Genomic DNA, 21,782 nt, shown 5'->3' on the forward strand with positions numbered 1-21,782 from the left:
ATTATCAAGACCAGGAGACTCTTTTCAGCATCTCTTCTCAGTTTTTCACTCCCACTCCAAGTCAGGAAAGCATTCAAATGTCCACTATTTAGATGGCTTATATTCATCTTAGTCGAAGTAGACAGGAAATCTAACCACTGATGAGATACCTAAAATCCCACTGTTTTTTCAGACATTTTCAAAGATGTTTTCTTTTACCCTCTAAGGAGCCGACTCCCCTAGAGGCATTTTGTTGGACACATCTGGTAATTAAATTGCTCAAATTTTGCTCATTAGGTGACTTTTTAGTTATTAGGTCACTGGTCAGATGGTTGCCTGTGTGGAAACTATTCAACAGCGATATAGGGCTCTTATGCTCCATAAGTTTTCCTGGCTTATGAAAGGAATGTGCAGAATCGGGTATCAGGGTATGGTCTGAACCATCCAGGGTGCTCAAGGCAAACGGCTATCCCAGGAATCTCATGACGACAATTTCCTGGAATGGCAAGCAGTTAAGAAGCGATTTTTCCCTTTGGATCTGGTCACCATTGAAAATGACAACAGAGCATCTCTGGTGGTATGGTAGTGCCAGGGATAAACATAAAAGTGCCCCCTCCCCAAAAATCCTAATTGAAGCCTAATTGAAGGCTCTCCAGGATCAAGAAATTGTATCACTTACTCATTAACAAATAATGGCACTTTCTGAACACTCTTGTTAAGCAGATATCATAACAAAGGGAATCTAATGACCCAAATGAACTACATTCAGGAAAAGAGCAAGGCTGGTTAATTGATCAAGCAGCTGCTGGTCAGATTCAGGAGAATGAGAGATAAATCAGTGAGTTGTTGAGTAGTTATCAGAAATGTAAGGGCTCTGTCACTCGTGGTTTTCCAAATTCCTACAGATGTCAGTTCAGCTCTTTCCAGTGGGACCTTCTACACAGGGGCCCTCTGAAGCACTTGCATTGAGCACCTGACGCCCTCATCTTGGAACCTGAAGTGTAGCTACTCCAGAAAACTCATGGACTGTCTGCTCATACCTAGGAAACCATCCTCTAATCTGGGTATTTCAAAAGATTTTGAAATCTTGGTCTTTGTGGTGCATTTGAAAGGACCAAACAAACAAACCACCCCACCCCAAACCCCTGTTTGTTTCATGACTGGGGGGATATACTAGAGTTCCTTCTAAATGGGTTTTGACTAGGTATGAGCTCTTGTTTCCTGAACATCCAATGTGGCTTATTTCTTTCAGTTCTGGTTTGTTGGTTGATTGGTTGTTTTACTTATCTCCTGGTCTGCAGGACACAACTTTAAGGAACAAAGGAATGTGAGATGTAACAGTCACCAGACAAATTAATAATTTGGTGCCACAGTCCACCAATAAACTTCCTTTTAACAATTATGAGATAGGTTTTTACATCCTTTATCTCCTTCCCCTCCTCACACCGCCACCTTTTCTTTGGAAAATAAAGGTGGGATAATGTTTCCTGCCTACAGATGGTGAAATATTAATCACAATTTATAGTTTTGACTTCTGGGGCATGGTCATTGTCTGAGAGCTGGAAAAGCAATCTCTATTCTAAGGAACATCCTTGCTAGCATGACTCCAAGAAGCTGGCAAAAGGGGAAGAACTTAGTCAAAATAGATCAGAGAGCATCAAAGATATCCATTTCTGAGCCGCATTACTGGTAGGAAAGGAACCCTTACCTCTCAAAGTCACTTGATTCATAACTGACCTATAATTAATCATGTCAGATTTAAATACTTTAGAAAAATATTGCAATTATGGAATGCCATCTCAGAGGAGAGAGGCTAAATGTCTTCCAGATTCCATCTGCTTTGTCGCTGTGTATGTCTGGATTAAGCTAATGCGTTGCGTTCTCTGGGAAATGGATGTTGCTAATCTCAATGAGAGAGTTGCTTCACATTAGATCATGTTACAGATTCTAAATCAGATTACACCAAAATCAAATTAGCTTCTGGCTTTTAAACAAAGGAGCTGAATATCTGGTATTTCTGAATTTTTGTGTTCCAGCTCTTTTCTGATTTCTTTATCCAAGAGAAAATAGGCATTTAATGTTGCATGTGTCCCCATACAAAATTTTAGTACAGTAGCTTTTCCAAATTAAGTGAATAGTGGACTTGTGTCACAGTCTGGCAGGGGAGTGTTCAAAACACTCTGCCACTCTAACAGCATGTAAAGTAGCTAGACATTTAATTCACCTTCTCAGCACATTGCCATACATATTTTGTATAATGTACTGTCTGTACTCCAGCTCTGCTTTAGACTCTTCATCACTCCTCACGCAGAGGCTGCCTCAAGGCAATCCGCCCTCCCCAGCAAAACTACAGCATGCCACCCTGCTCTCACTCACCGCTAGAACAGAGTTTCTCAAACGAGGAGAAATGTTTCCCCAGCAAATCCGAGGGTGAGAGTACATCAAGCTATCTCTCACGGTTTTGTAATTACGATAGAAAGAGTGGAAGAAGCAAGCACCAGGTTTCAGCATTATTCATGCAGGTTCAGCCTTGCAACCTCTTAATCACACACTTTTTCTGTGCTGAGTATTTATTATAATAATTTAAATATTTATAAAACCGTACTCTAAAGAGCTTACAGCAAAAGAGAGGGAAGCCAGAGTATGATATTCTTAATATTTTTAATATTAACCTGATTTTTTTGAAAGAGAAAATGAAGCACCCTATCTACTTAATAAAAGTTTAGAAAAGGCCACAGTGTTTGTTTCTTTTTGCTTTGTTTGCTTCGTGTTGAATGTAGGCTCTCGTTCTGGTAGTTTTCTTTAGATGGCACGTTTTAAAAGTTAGTCTGACATTTAATAGTTGCTGGATGTTCACATGAATTTTTGTGCAATTAGTATTTTTATCCTCTTGTCAGTCTTGCAGTCCTTTCTGTACTGTGGAATTATATTTGATTTTTAAGATTATAAGAGGAGTCAGCTTGTTAGTTGAAAGATTGCTAGACCACATCCAGTAATTTACAGACAATGAACAACAAGAGAAAACAGCTAAATTAAAAAAAAAACCTAAAACTCACCTGGTTTATTGGTATATGAATTAACTTTATATCATAGCAGATATTTTATGTACAAAAATACTTTTGCCACATGGTGGAGCTTTTGGCTTACTCTATAGGATAAGAGACTGTCAGATAGCAACACATGTTAACCGTTTCTCAGAATTGTTCATGTAGCTGAGATTTATACTGCAAGGACTTTCCCAGAATCCTCCAGCAAAGACAGAAATCAGGAGCTCTTAAAGATGTAGAATTAACTGTGGAGACATATGCATTTATGCCTTAGTGAGAAGTCTGGATGGCTTTTAGACCAGTAAATATTTACATGGATAAAATGCTCTTTAGACAACCTGTGTGTTTGGTTATTTATGAATTGCTGCTGCCCACCACAGTAGCGTCAAAAGGCACGTCTTCACTCACCACGCCAGGGACCTATCTTCTATAGACATTTGTATCCTATGACAAGGAATCTGACTGCCAGTTTATTTCATATAAACTATTGTGTTCCAATGCCTTTCAAGCACTTATCTCAAATCTGATACTATGACATAGATACTGTGGAAAGGTCTGTAGACTATTACCTGTCCACTCAGCCATCTGATCCGTTCATACACATCCATTAATTTTCAGAAATAAAAGTTACGTGCAGCTTTCACCTCAATAGCTCCTTGAAACACATCATACAAACCGCCTGAGTTTGCACAGCATTTCACTCATACCATCGTAAGGGAAAAGGCTAAAGTCGCTGCAAGAGATGCAGATACATTGAAAAAGAAATTGCTACTTCATCTTAATTATCAAAGAAGACCTTCCAAAGTGCATGTGGAAACAAACAGAATATGTGGCATTTGTACAAATTTGGGGAATATCTGTGTGTGTAATGACAGAGGATTCACTGTATGATAATGGACCTAAAAGTCCAAAGGAAAATCATTTCATTGGCAAAAATAAGACAATAGAGCCAGGTTTCACCTTTTTGCTCATTAATATGATTTCTGCACACTTATTGCTGTGGGCAGCATTCCTGTGGGAGAATGAGTGCTAGTCACAAGGGAACTAATTACATACACACCGCTACATGTTTTACAATTGTAGTCCATCTTTTAGCTTCTTTGTTTAAGGGGGAAATGTATTCTAATTTAGAATGAAAATGTAAGGACTTGCCTACGTACACAAATTGCACTGATTGGATCAATTTAGAAACTGATTTAATTCACAGTTAAATTATGTGGGCAACTTAAACTGCTTACTAAATTAATCTAAATCAATACTAGCTATTTTTAAATCCATTGAAGAGTATCTACACAAGGGGGTTGCACTGATTCAACTAAATGAAATTAGAAATTGATATAATTTAATCAGTACAATTTGTGTGTAGATTTTAAATCTGAAAAGGAAGGTATTGAAGGGAATTATGTTATAAATTTTAACAAAAATAGTGAAGTTTTTAAAAATGTATATGGGAAGCTACCATGAGGTTGGAGGCCAATAATAACAGACTTGACAACGGTACCAGAAGCAGGAAATTATGACAACAGTAAACAAAAAATTAAACTGGCCAGTCTAGTCATTCGAACTTGCAAATGAAGCCCGGGATTTAAATATCCTGGGCTTCATTTGCATGTTCCCGGGCACCACCATTTTTTAAATGCCCAGTAGTTCGAACTACTTGCCCACGGCTACACACGGCACGTGCTAGGTAGTTTGAACTACCGGGCATTTAAAAATGGCGGTGCCCGGGAACATGCAAATGAAGCCCGGGATATTTAAATCCCAGGCTTCGTTTGCAAGTTCGAATGACTACATTAGCCACCCTAGTCCAAACTAGGGTGGCTAGTGTAGACATACCCTATTAGAGCTGGTCAGAGAAACTTCCAAGGAGTCATACAGTGTGGGCTCGTCTACACTGGCCCCTTTTCCGAAAGGGGCATGTTAATTTCAGAGATCGTAATAGGGAAATCCGCGTGGGATTTAAATATCCCCCGCGACATTTAAATAAAAATGTCCGCCGCTTTTTTCCGGCTTTTAGAAAAGCCGGAAAAGAGTGTCTACACTGGCCCTGATCCTCCGGAAAAAGCGCCCTTTTCCGGAGGATCTTATTCCTACTTCAAAGCCTACTTTGAAGTAGGAATAAGATCCTCCGGAAAAGGGCGCTTTTTCCGGAGGATCGGGGCCAGTGTAGACGCTCTTTTCCGGCTTTTCTAAAAGCCGGAAAAAAGCGGCGGACATTTTTATTTAAATGCCGCGGGGGATATTTAAATCCCCCGCGGATTTCCCTATTACGATCTCTGAAATTAACATGCCCCTTTCGGAAAAGGGGCCAGAGTAGACGTAGCCACTGTGTTTTAATTTGCATATTTGGATACTCTGGATAATAACTGTTGAATTAGGAGTGCATTAAGGCTTAATTTCTTAGTATTCATAAAGAACAAGAGATACCCAGATGAAAGGAGCTATTTGAAGCACAGCATTCTTCCTTAGGTTTTTTAATTCCCTTCTTGATGTATCATTTTTATTAGTGTTTATGATGCTTGCAACAGGAATGGCATAATAAACTCACTTTATGGGAGCTGGATAAGAAAGACATTCTCATTGACAAAGTAAAACGTGAAAAGACTGTTATAAATTATTACTCTTCAAATGCCTTCTTCACTGCTGTCTAAAAACAGTACCTAAGGCTGTGTCTAGACTACATGCCTCTGTTGTCAGAGGCATGTAGATTAGACACATAGGCAAAGGCAAATGAAGCCGCGATTTAAATGATCGTGGCTTCATTTAAATTTACATGGCTGCCGCGCTGAGCCGACAAACAGCTGATCAGCTGTTTGTCCGCTCAGCGCGCTAGTCTGGACGCTCCCCTGCCGACATCAAAGCCCTTTGTTGGCAGCCCCGTTATTCCTCGTGGGATGAGGTTTACCGGGGCTGCCGACAAAGGGCTTTGATGTCGGCAGGGGAGCGTCCAGACTAGCGCGCTGAGCGGACAAACAGCTGATTAGCTGTTTGTCGGCTCAGCGCGGCAGCCATGTAAATTTAAATGAAGCCGCGATCATTTAAATCGCGGCTGCATTTGCCTTTGCCAAAACAACAAATCTACATGGCTCCGTCGACGGAGCCATGTAGTTTAGACATACCCTAAATGTTGAAAGCAAGGTGCAGATCTTATGCAAATCCAATGAAATCAATAGCAAACCTTCCATTTATTTCAATGAGATAGGGACGAGGCCCACATTCTAGTGGAGTAAACTATTGGGCATGGAAAAATGGTTTTGTGAACTGCATGTATTTCAACCTTCTGTATTTCCAGCTATCCATTGTACCAAGAGGCCATCCTGCAGATGGGACATGAGAAAGCCTCATGAGTGTCTCCAGATCCCAAGTGAAATCGCATGGATTTCTGAACATCTTTGCAAAGAGCTGGACTCTGTGCTATTCTCCTCCTCCAGTGCTTTCCCCTAATTGATTCAATATTTAACTTACCCCATGGATATCTGCATACAGTGTGTATAGCATATCCCTTTATGCTGAAAAAATCAATCAGAAAAAGGGCTGTAAAAGTATAGGTTTATGTTCTTCAGCCAGCTGGCCTTCCACCAGAAAGCCCATCGTGCTAAGTAAAGGATGCTGATGTTTGTGATAATCCACTTGCATGACATGCCAACCTGTCACCCTCCATGCTGCTTTCTTTACTACAAGAGGACATGGTTTTAAGAGGCATAAGAAGTTTCCACCTGTGTCCAGGGCTTGTTGATGAGCATATTTTATGAATTAAGGTGTTTCAGGAATGAGTGTGCATGGTGGGCCATTACTAGATGAGGAGAGTGCAGGATGGTATGCAGTACAAATATAGTGGCAGCTTAGGTACCAATATAGGCAGCAGTGCTGGACTGCGTGGACAGGCCATTCTGCTGATACCAGATGGGAGAGGTAGGCATTGAGGCAACTCCTTTTTCATCCTGATTGCCAGTGGAGAAAGGCTAGAACCAGAATCTCTATTTTCACTGATTAGCTGAGTCTACACTAGGAAGCTGTACTGGCGTAGCTATATCAGTGGGGTATATCAGTGGCTAAAACCCAAATATGAAAGCAAGGACTTACATAAGTTTCAGCTCTCCTTTATGGGGCGCTTTATGACCTTATAAAGGCTCTTACTGATGAAAGTTGTTCTGCAGTAAAAGAACAGAGATGCACAGGATTTTATTTCAGATTCCCATTAATTTTAATACATGACTTTGAGAATTTATACCTGTAATAAGAAGGCAGTAGTCCATGCAAAATTACAAATGTTTCTCCTGCCCAAGTCTGACCTGCACTCCATTGCAAGGTTTTGTGGAAAATGGAATTCCTCTCCATTTCAGCCATTTTGGCTTTCTGGATAAGATCATGTATATCAACTGTCTATTATCTGCTGCATCCTTCACTGAGAGCCTTTTGCAAGAGGAATAGTTTGAGCTTAAGGAGCTCTTAGTTACCTGAAAGTCACAAATAATACTTACCTTCAACAGAAGATTAGAAAAATATAGCATTTTATATTCATTCCCTTTAAAATGTGGCTTTGAATTTTAAAGGTCTTGCTAAGCGAATTCCGTAATTATTTAATAACAAATACAGATTCTTACCTTTAAGTTGTATCATCACAAATTTCCCAATGCAACATTTATTTTGGATCTATAAAACTTACTGCTAACTCTTGTTAATGCTGTTATTTGTAGCACAGATCTCTACTAATAACTTCTTTAAAAAGTTACGTTAGGGTTAAATTTTATGCTGCATCTTGAAAGGTAAAATGGGAATGAATTAATTTGGAGTTCTTCCGAGGACAAAAACATTATGCTATACATCACTGTAATGTGCCTTCTGTTCAAATCAATCAAATCACATCAATATGGACTACGCCAAAGCAAGATACAATTGTCTTTTCCTTTTGAGTATTATGAATAAACAGTGAGAATCTGTTCTGCTGAAAAATTAAAGGTGTGCAAATGGATTATCAAATGTCTCATTCAATCTTAATGGAAATGTTTTCATTGGATAGCTCAATTTAATGCAGCATAATATAATGTGGTGATACATTTTGAAGTCCATATAATGAGGTTTAAAAGCAAAGAATGAAAGTCCCTTTGGAGCAGTCTGCTATCAGTGACTGTTTGAAATGGCCATAACCTTATAGGTTTTTGGATGCACAATGCAATAATAATATAATTTTGGCACTGGGTATCCATTCTGCCAAGTGACACTTATTGAAAATAGACAGTTGAACAGCTTTTTGTGCCCGTTGCTATCTATCTGCCTTGGTGCTGTAGGCGATTGTAATTACATTTTGCTTCATTTCCTGTATAATTTATGTGAAAAATCCTTCAGTGGCAGGGAAGTATTAAGCTCAGACAATGAGACCATGACACTGTGTAAGATTTAAGATGGTTGTTTGGAACTGAAGATATAAGTTGGCTGTGACTCAGGAAATGTCAAGGTCATCCAATGTGGACAGAGCCCGCAATTTAAGAAAAAAAGCAAAAAAAAAAAAAAAGCCAAGCAATACAGCAGTTTTGTGGCTGCGGCCACTAAAAATGTTTTGCTGTTTCTCTACACGTTGATCTTATGTCCTTTTGCTAGAAAGTAAGGTGTGTTTTATGGGAAGAGCAGGACTGGATTAAGAGGGGGACTAGCCGGGTAGCTGCCTGTGGCGCCAACCTATGGGGGGCACCTTATGGCAGCTGTAAGGGGCGCCCCTTAGAGCTGCCATCAGGCACCACACGCCCGGGGCCAGGGGCCATGCAGCGCCTGATGGCAGCTCTAAGGGGTGACCCTGGCTCCCGGCCCCGGGCGTGTGGCGCCTGATGGCAGCTCTAAGGGGCGCCGCCATGTATGCATCGCACGCCCACTGCCTGGGGCACAGGAATGGCTCGAGCTGGCCCTGGGGGAGAGTAATCAGAGATTATTAATTTTATGTCTAATTACCAGGACAGTTAGAGATTAGGATAGTCGACATATATAGGGATTAAAATGGTTTTCATCCCAGAGTTTAACATTTTGTGTTATTGTTTTATTAACCTCTTATAATTTTTTCTCATGGCTGTTGCTTGAGGGTGCTAGGCATTTTTACATTACCAAGCATCTTAATGTGAAATGATTATTGTCTGGATTTCTTTTTAGGAATTTTTTCTTCCTAAATCATCATCCTTCCAGCTTCTCTTAGCACAACTCTGGTGTAAAATGTTACAGTCTAAACATATTAAGTTTGGTTCATTTCTCCAGGAAAAAAAAACAAACCTCTCTTCAGATGATGCTTCAAAAATTCGTTTGTGATTTTCTTCAGAAAATGTAAGTTTCATTTACTAATGAGGTTGCTGTTTGTTTACACAGGGGAAGGCAATCTGTGGCATGTAGCCATAATCTGTGTTTGAAAAGCACCTAGCATGATGGAGTCCTGGTCCATAACTGGACTCCTTGGTTATACCCACAATTATTTGCACTCTCCTCGCAAATCATTAATATTTATTGTGTGCAGCGCTACTAGTTCTGGGCTCCATGTCCCTTCCTATCTTTCCAGTGGATAACACCTCATTTGTAGAGAAATCATTTACCGTAAATTAGCAAATATAACCCGCGGGTTATACACATTTTTACAACCCCCCCCCCTCCGCGGAGTATACATATCCGCGTCTTATACATGTTGGCTGTGTCTACACTGGCAAGTTATTCCGGAAAACTTGCCAGCTGTCTACACTGGCCACTTGAATTTCCGGAAAAGCATTGAGGATCTAATGTAAAATCATCAGTGCTTTTCCGGAAATACTATGCTGCTCCCGTTCAGGCAAAAGTCTTTTTCCAGAAAACTGTTCCGGAAAAGGGCCAGTATAGACAGCACAGTAGTGTTTTCCGCAAAAAAGCCCTGATCGCAAAAATGACGATCGGGGCTTTTTTGCGGAAAAGTGCGTCTAGATTGGCCACGGACGCTTTTCCGGAAAAAGTGCTTTTCCGGAAAAGCATCCTGCCAATCTAGACGCACTTTTCCGAAAATGCTTTTAGGGCATCATTTCCCGCTTTCACTGCCGCCACATCTCCCACCGCAGCATCAAATGCCACCTTTTATGAAGGCGGATGAAGTCTCTGCGGGTTATATACATCCATGGGTAATCTAAGATTTTTTTACGCGTGAAAGAAAAACCATGGGTAATACACACGTGTGTGTTATACATGGAGGTGAGTTATATATGCTAATTTATGGTAATTGCCTTAATTTGTTGTTGAAGGCCTTTCTAAACTGGGGTGTGCTCTACGTGGTCTTTGTCTGCACTTCTAAAATTAAAGTGCAGCTGCGGCAGCTCTTTAAAGTGAAATTGTGGCTGTAGCAGGAGCCCACACTCTAGGTAAATCACCACCACAAGGGGAGCAGCTAATTGCACTGGGAGTATTGCTCCCAGCACTACCGCACTGTAACTTGCTGTGCTTGGGGAAGAGTGTTTTTTCACACCCCTGAGCCAGAAAGTTTCAGCGCAGTAATGTGGCGGGGTAGGCTTAGCCGAATACTGAATTTTAAAGTTTTTAACGCTGCAAAAATAAACTGATTGGCTGCTAAAAAGAAGGAATGCTGAATGGGTGTTTTGTGCAATGGCCCTTCTGCATGTCTACGGATCTGAAAATTACTTCCCTAGCATATCCAGTTCAGAATGTCTCAATCGAGCCAAAATGTTGCATGAGTTTGGCACACTGTGCGACATCAAGTGTAAATGATTTCCAACAAAACATAATACAGAGCTTCATCCTGTTAGAAATTAGAGGCATGGTTGAATCAGCCCTCCTCCCCCAGATCTGAACATGAGAACATGTTTGAAATCTGGAAATAGAATTTGCAAAAGCCCCTTGTGTAATAGCTTAATACAAAGGCATTGACCCGAGCAGCTCAGAACTTTGAGATGCTTGAATCTAAAATGGGTGGGTTGGGCCCATCTCTATTTAAAATATTATTAAAGGAGAAAGCTGGTAAAATCTGCAAGATTTATTTTATGATTTTTTTTCAGCGAATTTGTTTTTCTCAGTTTCTCTTTTGAGTCACCCAATTTTTCTCTTCATTAGCCAAAACCAGGCACAAGGAATTTAATTTTGTAAAAACCTTTTCCAAAATGCTCACTGGTGACCCTTTAAAATTAAACCTTCATATTTAATGTTTCTTATCAATGTTTCAGGAAACTAGGATTCTAACTAGACATCTTGCAGCTGGAGTAATTGAAATGCAAATTATTTCATTTCATTTCAGAGCTGAAGTGGATTCTGCATATTTTATTGTTAAACACTATAAAGGCATATTCCCCCAACACAGTATTTCAGATGTATTGCAGAGCAAAAGAGCATCCTCTGTTGAATTAACCTAGGTGATTATCATCATTCATGGACCTGCCAAACTTTCTGCTGCAATTTACTACTTTCATTTTGTTGTATTTGATTGTGCTGTCATTATGTCATTTATTAAATTGCCACCCAGACATCTAACTGTACTTGGCCTCTGTACAGGATGTTTTTTATCATCCCATTATGCATGTAGTGGCTTATCGCTTCACAAAAACACAGTATCAAGAAACATTCTGAAATCCAAGTCACCTCAGAGTAAAATGGAATAGTTCTGACTCCAATAAATGGAACTTTATATAGAGACAAGAATCTCAAAGAGGTTACAAATGTTAATTAATTAAGCCCTAAACCTCATAACAGCCCTGTGTGGGGATAAAGTATTATGCTCATTTTACAGATGGGGTGAAATGATTTGTCCATAGTTCAACAATAACCTAACAAGGGTTGAAAGCGTAGCCCTTGCTCTTTCATGGTGTACCACATGAATAACCCTCCGAGGCCTGTGCGGAGGACCATTATAGTCAACAGGCTTCCACTTACTGCAGGGGTCCACCCCACTGCATTCTGGAGGAAGCAGCTACTCAGTGGGGGTATGTCTACACTACAAAGTTAATTCGAACTAGCAGATGTTAGTTCGAATTAACTTTGATAGGCACTACACATGCAAACCGCTAGTTCAAACTTAATACGAACTAGCGGAGCGCTTAATTCGAACTAGGTAAACCTCATTCTACGAGGACTAACGCCTAGTTCGAATTAAGTAGTTCGAATTAAGGGCTGTGTAGCCACTTAATTCGAACTAGTGGGAGGCTAGCCCTCCCCAGCTTGCCCTGGTGGCCACTCTGGGCACCACCAGGGAAACTTGTCTGCCCCCCTCCTGGCCCCGGAGACCTTAAAGGGGCATGGTCTGGCTACGGTGCCCGTGCCAGGTGCAAGCCTGCCAGCACCCAGCCAGCAGACCCTGCACCTGGCACGGTACGAGCCAGCCACCCGCTGACACCCAGCCCTCCGCCTCTTCCCGGGACCAGGCTGGCAGCTCCCAGGAGCCTGCCCGGGGCAGCAAGAGGCGGGCGCCCGCCTGGCTTAGTGCGGAGATCGTGGACCTCATCCAGGTTTGGGGGGAAGCCTCCAATGTCCACGACCTCCGCACTAGGCACAGGAAAGTGGCCGTCTAGGGCAGGATAGCTGCCAGCCTGGCCACCCAGGAGCAGATTTGCATGAAAATCAAGGTGGTCCAGTGAGACCCTTCGACCCTGAGCTTAGAACATAAAAACATAAGAACGGCCGTACTGGGTCAGACCAAAAGTCCATCTAGCCCAGTAGCCTGTCTGCCAACAGTGGCCAACACTAGCGACCCTGGAGGGGATGGACGGAAGACAATGACCAAGCCATTTGTCTCATGCCATCCATCTCCAGCCTTCCACAAACAGAGGCCAGGGACACCATTTCTACCCCCTGGCTCATAGCACTCCATGGACCCAACCTCCATGACTTTATCTAACTTCTCTTTAAACTCTGTTATAGTTCTAGCCTTCACAGCCTCCTGCAGCAAGGCGTTCCACAGGTTGACTCTTTGTGAAGAAGAACTTTCTGTTATTAGTTTGAACCTGCTACCCATTCATTTCATTTGGTTTCCTCTAGTCCATCTACTATGGGAACTAATGAAGAACTTTTCTTTATGCACCCTCTCCACACCACTCATGCTTTTATAGACCTCTATCATATCCCCCCTCAGTCTCCTCTTTTCTAAGCTGAAAAGTCCCAGTCTCTTTAGCCTCTCTTCATATGGGACCTGTTCCAAACCCCTTTTAGTTGCCCTCCCCTCTCCCAGCCTCTCCCCTCTCCCACCTCCTTTTCCCATTCTCTCCGAGTTTTGTTCAATAAAGAGAGTTCTTCTTCGGGTAGTCCCCGTGGGTGCTCCACTTTTGGTGTCGGGCTGGTCCCGGCGCCGCAAATCGGAGCTTTAACAGAGCTGTGTGTGTGTGTGTGTGGTCGGGCAGCGCGCGTGCACTCCCGTTTCGCGCCTTTCATCTACCGCGCGCTGCCCGGCTCCCGCCAGTTCTTCTCATCCGCCTTGGGTCGCAGACGGAGCTTCCCTACTCTCTCCTCAAAATTTCCCCCTTCTTCCCTTTGGCTGTTTGCCGTGGGGAAGCCTCACAACTTTTACTGTTTAAATATATACTGCGTCTAGCCCCGTTGGCAGACGCGGTTTAAAAAAAAAAAAAAAAAAAAGAGAGAAATAAAGAAAGAAGAAAGGAAAGAGTATACTGAGAAAGAGCAGTGCTATATATAGATATACACTGTTGGCGTTTTTTTCTGTTGCCTGCTCTGGTTAAAAAAAAAAAAAAAAGAGAAGAAGAAGAGAAAAAAGGAAGGAAATAAAGTTTAAACAGAAAGAAAGTAACACGGAGTAACCGGGGACGCATACAAGCGGCTGCTCTTAGCAGGCGGTAACACTCAGTCCCCACAACTCAAAATGCCGGGCTCCCCCGGCTTCAAGAAATGTGAAGGCTGTGCTGAGCCAATGCCGGTGTCAGATGGACACTCGGCTTGCATTCGCTGCCTTGGGGAGACTCACATCCCCCAAAAGTGCTCCCACTGTGCCAGCCTGACGACTAGAGCCCACAAGGAGCGGGAACGTCGTTTAAAGGAGATCCTGTTTGATAAGGCTCTCATGCCTTCCACTGCCTCAGGATCCTCTGCCTCTGACCCCACGGCTGATAAGCGGAAGGCTCCTTCTGAGGCTTTGCCCTCATCAAAAAAGAGGAAAGCCCCTCCTGCTCACTCCCTGCCAGCTGCTCCGCAGTCGCGGGTAAGCGCAGGTGACAAGCCGGGCACTTCTCGTTCGAGGGTAACCCGCGCTCCATCAGTCAATAAGCCGGCCGGCACTTCAGAGTCTCGTCAGCCCACTGCTCGGGATCCTCACCCGGCACCGGGGCTTCTTAAAGAGACAGACGCAGCGGCACCAGTTGTATCACTGGTGCCGGCTGTTGAAGGGCTTTTAACCACGGCCCCCCACAGGGAGCTGTGCAGGGGATCAGCGTGCTCATACTCAGATGCCTGCTTCACAGCCCTTAACCCTTCACTCTCCAGGCTCTACTCAGCCAGCAGCATCAACACAAAAATCAAATGCCCAGGGAATCCCCCAGTGTGCCTCACCAAGGTCTCACCACGAGCCATCCCCTCACCGCTGTGCATCTACGCACCACGCAAGAGACCATGGGCATTATTACCACCGCAGTCTCTCATCTCGTCACTACTATGATAGAGAGCGTAGCTGTTCACACCAGAGATATTCGAGATCTCCTTCTCCGGCGAGACGCTCACGATCACCAACTCATTCACCTAGAAGTACATATTACGGCAGGTATGACAGCACTAGATCTTCTGGACGCTTCTCCCCTGCAAGGTCTGGCCGGCACTATTCTCATCGTTATAGACCGGACTATCTTGAATCATCTCATCGCAGTCACTCTCGCTCTCATCGCAGGTCTCCATGTTCCTGTAGATCAGTTAGTCCACGCCCTGGGCGCTCGGAGATCTCCAAACGTTCTCCGCTACGACGTCCCGTATCTTCTCGTTCCCCCACGCATTGTTCTCAAATGTCGGACCTAGAGGAAGGGCAACTCTCGGAAGGTGAGCAGGATATGTCCCCAAATGCCAGTTCACCACAGCCCTCTAGGGATGAATCACTGTCTATGGGCGAGAAGTCTCCACCGGATGATCTTAAGGAATTCCAAGACCTGTTTAAGCGTGTAGCGCAATCTCAGGAAGTGCAGCTCACTGAGTCTCAAGCTAAACAGCATAAGCTGTTTAAGAATCTGCACCCTAAACAACAGAGAAAGATTGCACTCCCGGTAGATGAAGCCATCTTAGAAGTGGCACAGGATATCTGGCAGACGCCAACATCGATACCGCCGACTAATAAGAAAATTGATAAGAAGTATTTTGTTTCATCCAAAGGACTGGATTTTCTTTTCAATCACCCTCGGCCGAATTCCCTGATAGTGGATGCGGTTCGTCACAAGAACAAGATGCCCCAATTCAAGAATTCCCTACCAGATAGGGAGACAAAGAAATTGGACCACTTTGGTCGGAAAGTTTACTCCTCCTCGACCTTGTTACGGCGGGTTGCCAATTATGCTGCTCTGTTATCGAACCATAACTTTGATAATTACTCTAAGTTACCGGAACTCATGCAGCACCTCCCTGATAGTAAGAAGTCTCTCCTTAGATCAGTTGTCCAGGAAGGTTTCACCGCATGTAGAACAGCCCTTCAGATAGCCGCGGACATTGCTGACACAGCCGCGCGAGCAATGGCAACAGGCATTGCGATGAGGAGAGCTTCCTGGCTACTGTCAGCGGGAGCTCCTAAGGAGTTGAATTCCAAAGTGGAAGATTTACCCTTTGATTGTCAGAAGTTGTTTGCCTCTACTACCGATGAGATCCTCCATTCTGGCAAGGACTCTTGTATGACCCTTCGTTCTCTGGGGATGTACACGTCACCTTTTAAACGCAGACGATACTACCCTTTCCAGAGGAGATATGATTATTTTCCCTATAAGCAACAGCAGCAGCAGCAACAGCAGCGTGGATCTGACCAGTCTAGATTCAGACAGCGCCCTCAGCGCAAACGTCAGCAACAGAACCGCTCTGCTGCTCGACCTTCCCAGAAGCAGCAGGTTTGACTCCCGTGCAGAGGACGCGAACATGTCTCCAACGGTCAGCGCTCGGAAGCCTGCGATCACCACCACCACTCTATTCCACCACCGCCTCAGGCCATTCCTTCATCAATGGGCCACCATTACCTCGGACCGATGGGTCCTAGAGGTCATATCGTCGGGCCTGACAATCCCGTTCTCATCAATCCCTCCGACCACTCCTCCCACCCCATCCCTTCTCAGGGACCCGTCCCATGGGGCCGCTCTTCGAGAAGAGGTTCTTCACCTACTCGAGATCGGAGCCATAGAGAGAGTACCCGACGAATTCCGAGGCAAAGGGTTCTACTCCAGGTATTTCCTGGTTCCCAAAAAGTCCGGAGGGTGGAGACCGATCCTGGATCTGAGGGGTCTGAACCGTTTTATTCGAAAGCAGCGCTTCAAAATGACCACCCTGGCCAAGATCATGCCAGCATTAAACAGAGGAGACTGGTTCGCAGTCCTGGATTTGCAAGACGCATATTTCCATGTAACGATTCACATAGCCCACAGGCGTTTTCTCAGATTCGTAGTGGGCGACGATCATTTTCAGTACAGGGTTCTGCCTTTCGGCCTCATTTCGGCCCCAAGGGTGTTCTCCAAGACACTAGCGGTAGTGGCTGCCCATCTTCGAAGGATAGGAGTCGTTATCTTCCCCTACCTCGACGATTGCCTCATCAAGGCACGCACCCAGTTAGAGGCTCAACACATGGTAGTCGCAACTCAGGAGTTGTTCGACTCCCTCGGCCTTATCGTGAACACTCAAAAATCGCGCCCACGACCTACGCAGATTTTAACCTTCATAGGAGCGCGTCTCGACTCCCAGTCGGAAAGAGTCCACCTTCCACTCGAGCGTTTTCAAGTAATGCAAGATCTGATAAAAACAGTTTTGCATGCTCCAATGCTCCCGGTGCGCGTATGTCTCCAGCTTCTGGGACATATGGCTTCCACGACAATCATAGTGCGCCATTCAAGACTGCACCTCAGGTGTCTGCAGCATTGGCTAAGCACGGTTTACAAGCCTACCGACCACAGCATTCGCAAGACTGTAGTACTTCCAGTACATGTCAAGGACTCCCTAGTATGGTGGACGAATCACAACAACATGTTGTCAGGAGTTCCCTTCCATGCACCACAACCGTCACGAGAGATAACCACAGACGCTTCTCTCATCGGCTGGGGTGCCCACATGGGCACAAAAACAGTTCAGGGTTGTTGGTCCACTACGGAGATGATGCTCCACATCAATCTTCTCGAGCTTCGAGCCGTGTTTCATGCCTGCAAACACTTCAAGGTATACATAAAAGGTACTGTCACCAGAATTCTCACGGACAATGTAGTCGCAATGTACTACGTAAACAGACAGGGGGGTGCCCGATCCCGCTCACTTTGTGCGGAGGCGATTCGTCTCTGGAAATGGTGCATTCGAAACAACATCTCTATAGTTGCGTCATACTTACCGGGTGTGAACAATACCACAGCCGATGCACTGAGCAGGTATTTCCCCCAGGACCACGAGTGGGTGATCCGCACAGATGTCCTCTTAACTCTCTTCCATCAGTGGGGGTTTCCGACGATAGATCTCTTTGCAACACGTGCCAACGCAAAATGCAGAGCTTACTGTTCCAGAGCGGGAGTGGGACCTCACTCGCTGGGAGACGCATTCCTCCTTCACTGGGGCACATCACTCTTGTATGCATTCCCCCCTGTTGTACTCATTCCCAGAGTACTCGAGAAGGTTGTGATGGACAGGGCACGAGTGATACTTATAGCCCCAGCATGGCCCAGGCAGCCATGGTACTCAACCCTTCGGCAGCTCTCTGTACGAGCACCGCGCCGACTGCCTTGCCTACCAGATTTGCTGACACAACAGAGAGGCTCACTGCGTCACCCGAAGTTGGACACTCTGCACCTCACTGCATGGATGGTACATGGTTCAGCGAGTCCGAGAATCTTTGTTCGGACCAAGTGAAGCGTGTTCTCCTGCACAGCAGGAGAGATTCCACCAGGAAAACCTACCTGTCAAAGTGGTCCAGATTTGTACGATGGTGTGCTCCTAAACTCCTGGATCCCTTGCTTTCGCCGATGCATGTCTTATTGGACTATGTCCTTCAGCTGCAGGCAACCGGACTAGCCATTTCATCACTTAAGGTCCACATAGCGGCAATAGCTGCTTTTCACTACCCCGTTGAAGGCAAGTCGGTTTTTTCTCACCCCATGATGGCTAGATTTCTCAGAGGATTGGCTAACCTCAACCCACCACGGAGACCTCCGCCACCTGTATGGAGTCTTGACCTGGTTCTCGATGTCCTCACTGGGCCACCGTTTGAACCGCTGGCCACGGTACCGCTACCGATGCTTACGATGAAGGTACTTTTTCTTCTGGCTATAACATCAGCACGCAGGGTGAGCGAGTTATCCGCACTAATGTCAACGCCTCCCTATACAGTCTTCAACCCGGAATCAGTGATACTGAGGTCTCATCCAGCCTTTCTACCTAAAGTATGTACGGAATTTCACATAAACGAACCAATTGTTTTGCCATGTTTCTACCCAAAACCGCATGCATCTCAGCGAGACGCTCTCCTGCATACGCTCGATGTCCGCAGAGCCCTGGCTTTCTATATAGACAGAACCCGTACTTTACGTAAGACGGACCGCCTCTTTATTTCAACATCGGGCTCTTCTAGGGGCAAGTCCTTATCCGCCCAGCGCATTTCCAAGCTGGTTGTCTCTTGTATCACGACGTGCTATACTATCCGTAAGAAGTCTCTCACCTCGCAACCTAGAGCTCACTCAACACGAGCAGTCGCTGCGTCTACAGCTTTCGTGAAAGGTGTCCCTCTTCGTGACATCTGCCGTGCTGCGACTTGGTCTTCAAATTCTACCTTTTCAAGACATTATGCAATTATTCAGCACTTCACCACTGACTCAGCAGTAGCCTTGGCAGTGTTGCCTACTGCTCGGAATACCGATTCCGAAACACACGTTTAGCCGAGATTACTGCTTCGGAGTCACCAAAAGTGGAGCACCCACGGGGACTACCCGAAGAAGAAAAGGAAGTTACTCACTTCGTGCAGTAACGATCGTTCTTCGAGGTGTGTCCCCGTGGGTGCTCCACGACCCGCCCTCCTCCCTGCTTCGGAATCTTGTTTTTTTTTTTTTTCTGTCTTTCAGATAGGCGGTGAGACGAACTGGCGGGAGCCGGGCAGCGCGCGGTAGATGAAAGGCGCGAAACGGGAGTGCACGCGCGCTGCCCGACCACACACACACACACACAGCTCTGTTAAAGCTCCGATTTGCGGCGCCGGGACCAGCCCGACACCAAAAGTGGAGCACCCACGGGGACACACCTCGAAGAACGATCGTTACTGCACGAAGTGAGTAACTTCCTTTTTCTGTTTTTGAACACACGTGTCCTTTATTTTGTACATCAGGAAGGGGAGCTAGGGAGGGTTAAGTGGAAGGAGGTGAGGGAGGAATGGGTTACGAGCCCCCTATGGGGAGGACTGGGGTGGCTCTGCGGGCTCCTCGGGGTGGAAGCTCTCCTGCAGCCTCCCAATTGACCCCCCTTCACCCCTCCTCCGGATGGCAGCCTGCGGCAAGTGCAGCCGGGCTGATGGCCGAGTGCTGTGATGTGCCGAGTGTGTGCACTCAGGGCACTCCAAGCCAGGACTGGTTTCCTGTCTCTCATCGAGTTAGACAAGCGAGCGGGGAACCCCTGAGAACTGTCTGTCCGGGGTGGGGGTCGGGTCCCTTTAAGCACAGCCCTTGGCTAGCCTGAGACAGCATCTCCACACTCTAAGTCCTAATCTGATGCCCTGCCGACACTGCATCCAGCCATCCTTAACCTCGGTTCAGGGTCCACTCAATGTGGACATGCTAGTTCGAATTAGCAAAATGCTAATTCGAACTAGTTTTTAGGTCTAGATGTACTAGTTCGAATTAGCTTAGTTCCAATTAACTAATTCGAATTAAGTTAGTTCGAATTAGTGCTGTAGTGTAGACATACCCTGGATGTTTACATTATGGGTCATACAGCTGTGTAATTATGGCACAGCAACTGTGCTACTTTAGCACCACAGTGTAGATGCCTCTAATAGCAACAGAAGGGAGTTTCCTACCACCGTGGATAATTTACCTCCCTGATCTGCAGTGGGTAGGTGAACAGAAACACTTTTCCATTGACCTACTTGTGTCTACAACTGAGGTTATATTGGCAAAGCTAAGCGCTCTGTTGTGATGGTATGAAAACTGACTTAAACTGAACCACAACCAAACTTTCTGATGTTCAGGCAAGTCCATTTAACTTCAGTATTGTTCATTTCTTCAGGTCTCTACACTTCCTGGAGCTGGCCAGAAATGGAAAAAGAAAACATGGTTAATTTCATGAAAGTCTGTTCTCGCAAGATTTCTAGGGCAAGTCAGCAAACTGAAGGTATTCAAAAGGTCAGAAAAATATAGGAACATTTGGCTGCTTTTCACAACCTCTGAATTTCTTAAGGTTTCTTCCCTCACTAATATGTTGATTATTTTTCACTACATTCTATGTAATTCTTGTAATGATTCATGTTACCTAGGAAATAATTTGGTTAACAGGCTTTCAGTGAGGGCCTGGTGAAATGAATATGTTTGCAATATACTTCACACATGGATGTGCACTGAGGGACAGAAGGGAATCTGCTAGAGTGGAATCTTAGGGTATGTCTAGACTACATGCCTCTGTCGCCAGAGGCATGTAGATTAGGCTACCAGACATAGGAAAATGAAGCGGCGATTTAAATAATCGCCGCTTCATTTAAATTTACATGGCTGCCGCACTGAGCCGACAAACAGCTGATCAGCTGTTTGTCGGCTCAGCGCAGTAGTCTGGATGCACGGGTGTCGACATCAAAGGTATTTGTTGACTACCCAGGTATGCCTCCTGGGATGAGGTTTACCTGGGTGGTTGACAAATACCTTTGATGTCGACACCCGCGTGTCCAGACTACAGCGCTGAGCCGACAAACAGCTGATCAGCTGTTTGTCGGCTCAGCGCGGCAGCCATGTAAATTTAAATGAAGCGGCGATTATTTAAATCGCCGCTTCATTTTCCTATGTCTGGTAGCCTAATCTACATGCCTCTGACGACAGAGGCATGTAGTCTAGATGTACCCTCACTCTGAGTACTGCTTCTCTAATGGCCGTAGTCACTGTAGGTTTTTTTTCTCCTATTTGGGTTTGGGAGGTGGGTGGGCGTTAGCCCGCCCACATCTAAAGGATCCTTCCCCAGCCTATAGGGAGGATCCAAAAAGCCCTGGACACCAAGTGATTCCGGGGGACAAAGAAAACAAGGGCAGGTGTGAGGGTCAAAGGGCTAAAACAAGGGAACCGGAAGGGGATACCAAGCAGAGAACCCTGGACAGTGCTCACTGCCCCATAAAGATTGAAAGAGAGAGAGCCAGCGGACACTGCCCTGTGGAACTCTGCCCTGATGCAGGAGTGGAAATAGGCCCCACTGTCGCAGACCCCTCCTTCAGCCAACCTCTGCTCCCTAGTTTTATAAATTGCCGTTGTGGCGATAGCCAAGAAGAGGTTGACGAGGCAACTTTGTGGGGCTGCGGAGAGGTGTGCATAGATTCATAGGTGAGGGGAGAAGTGCAGCCAGAACCTCAACGGGAGGTTCTGGAAGAGCCAGAAGAGGGGCTGTAACCTGGTGCACTCAAGGTAGATGTGTGCCGGGGTT

This window comes from Pelodiscus sinensis, chromosome 14 (assembly GCF_052426305.1).
Source record: "Pelodiscus sinensis isolate ZL-2025 chromosome 14, ASM5242630v1, whole genome shotgun sequence".
Lineage (NCBI taxonomy): Eukaryota > Metazoa > Chordata > Testudines > Trionychidae > Pelodiscus > Pelodiscus sinensis.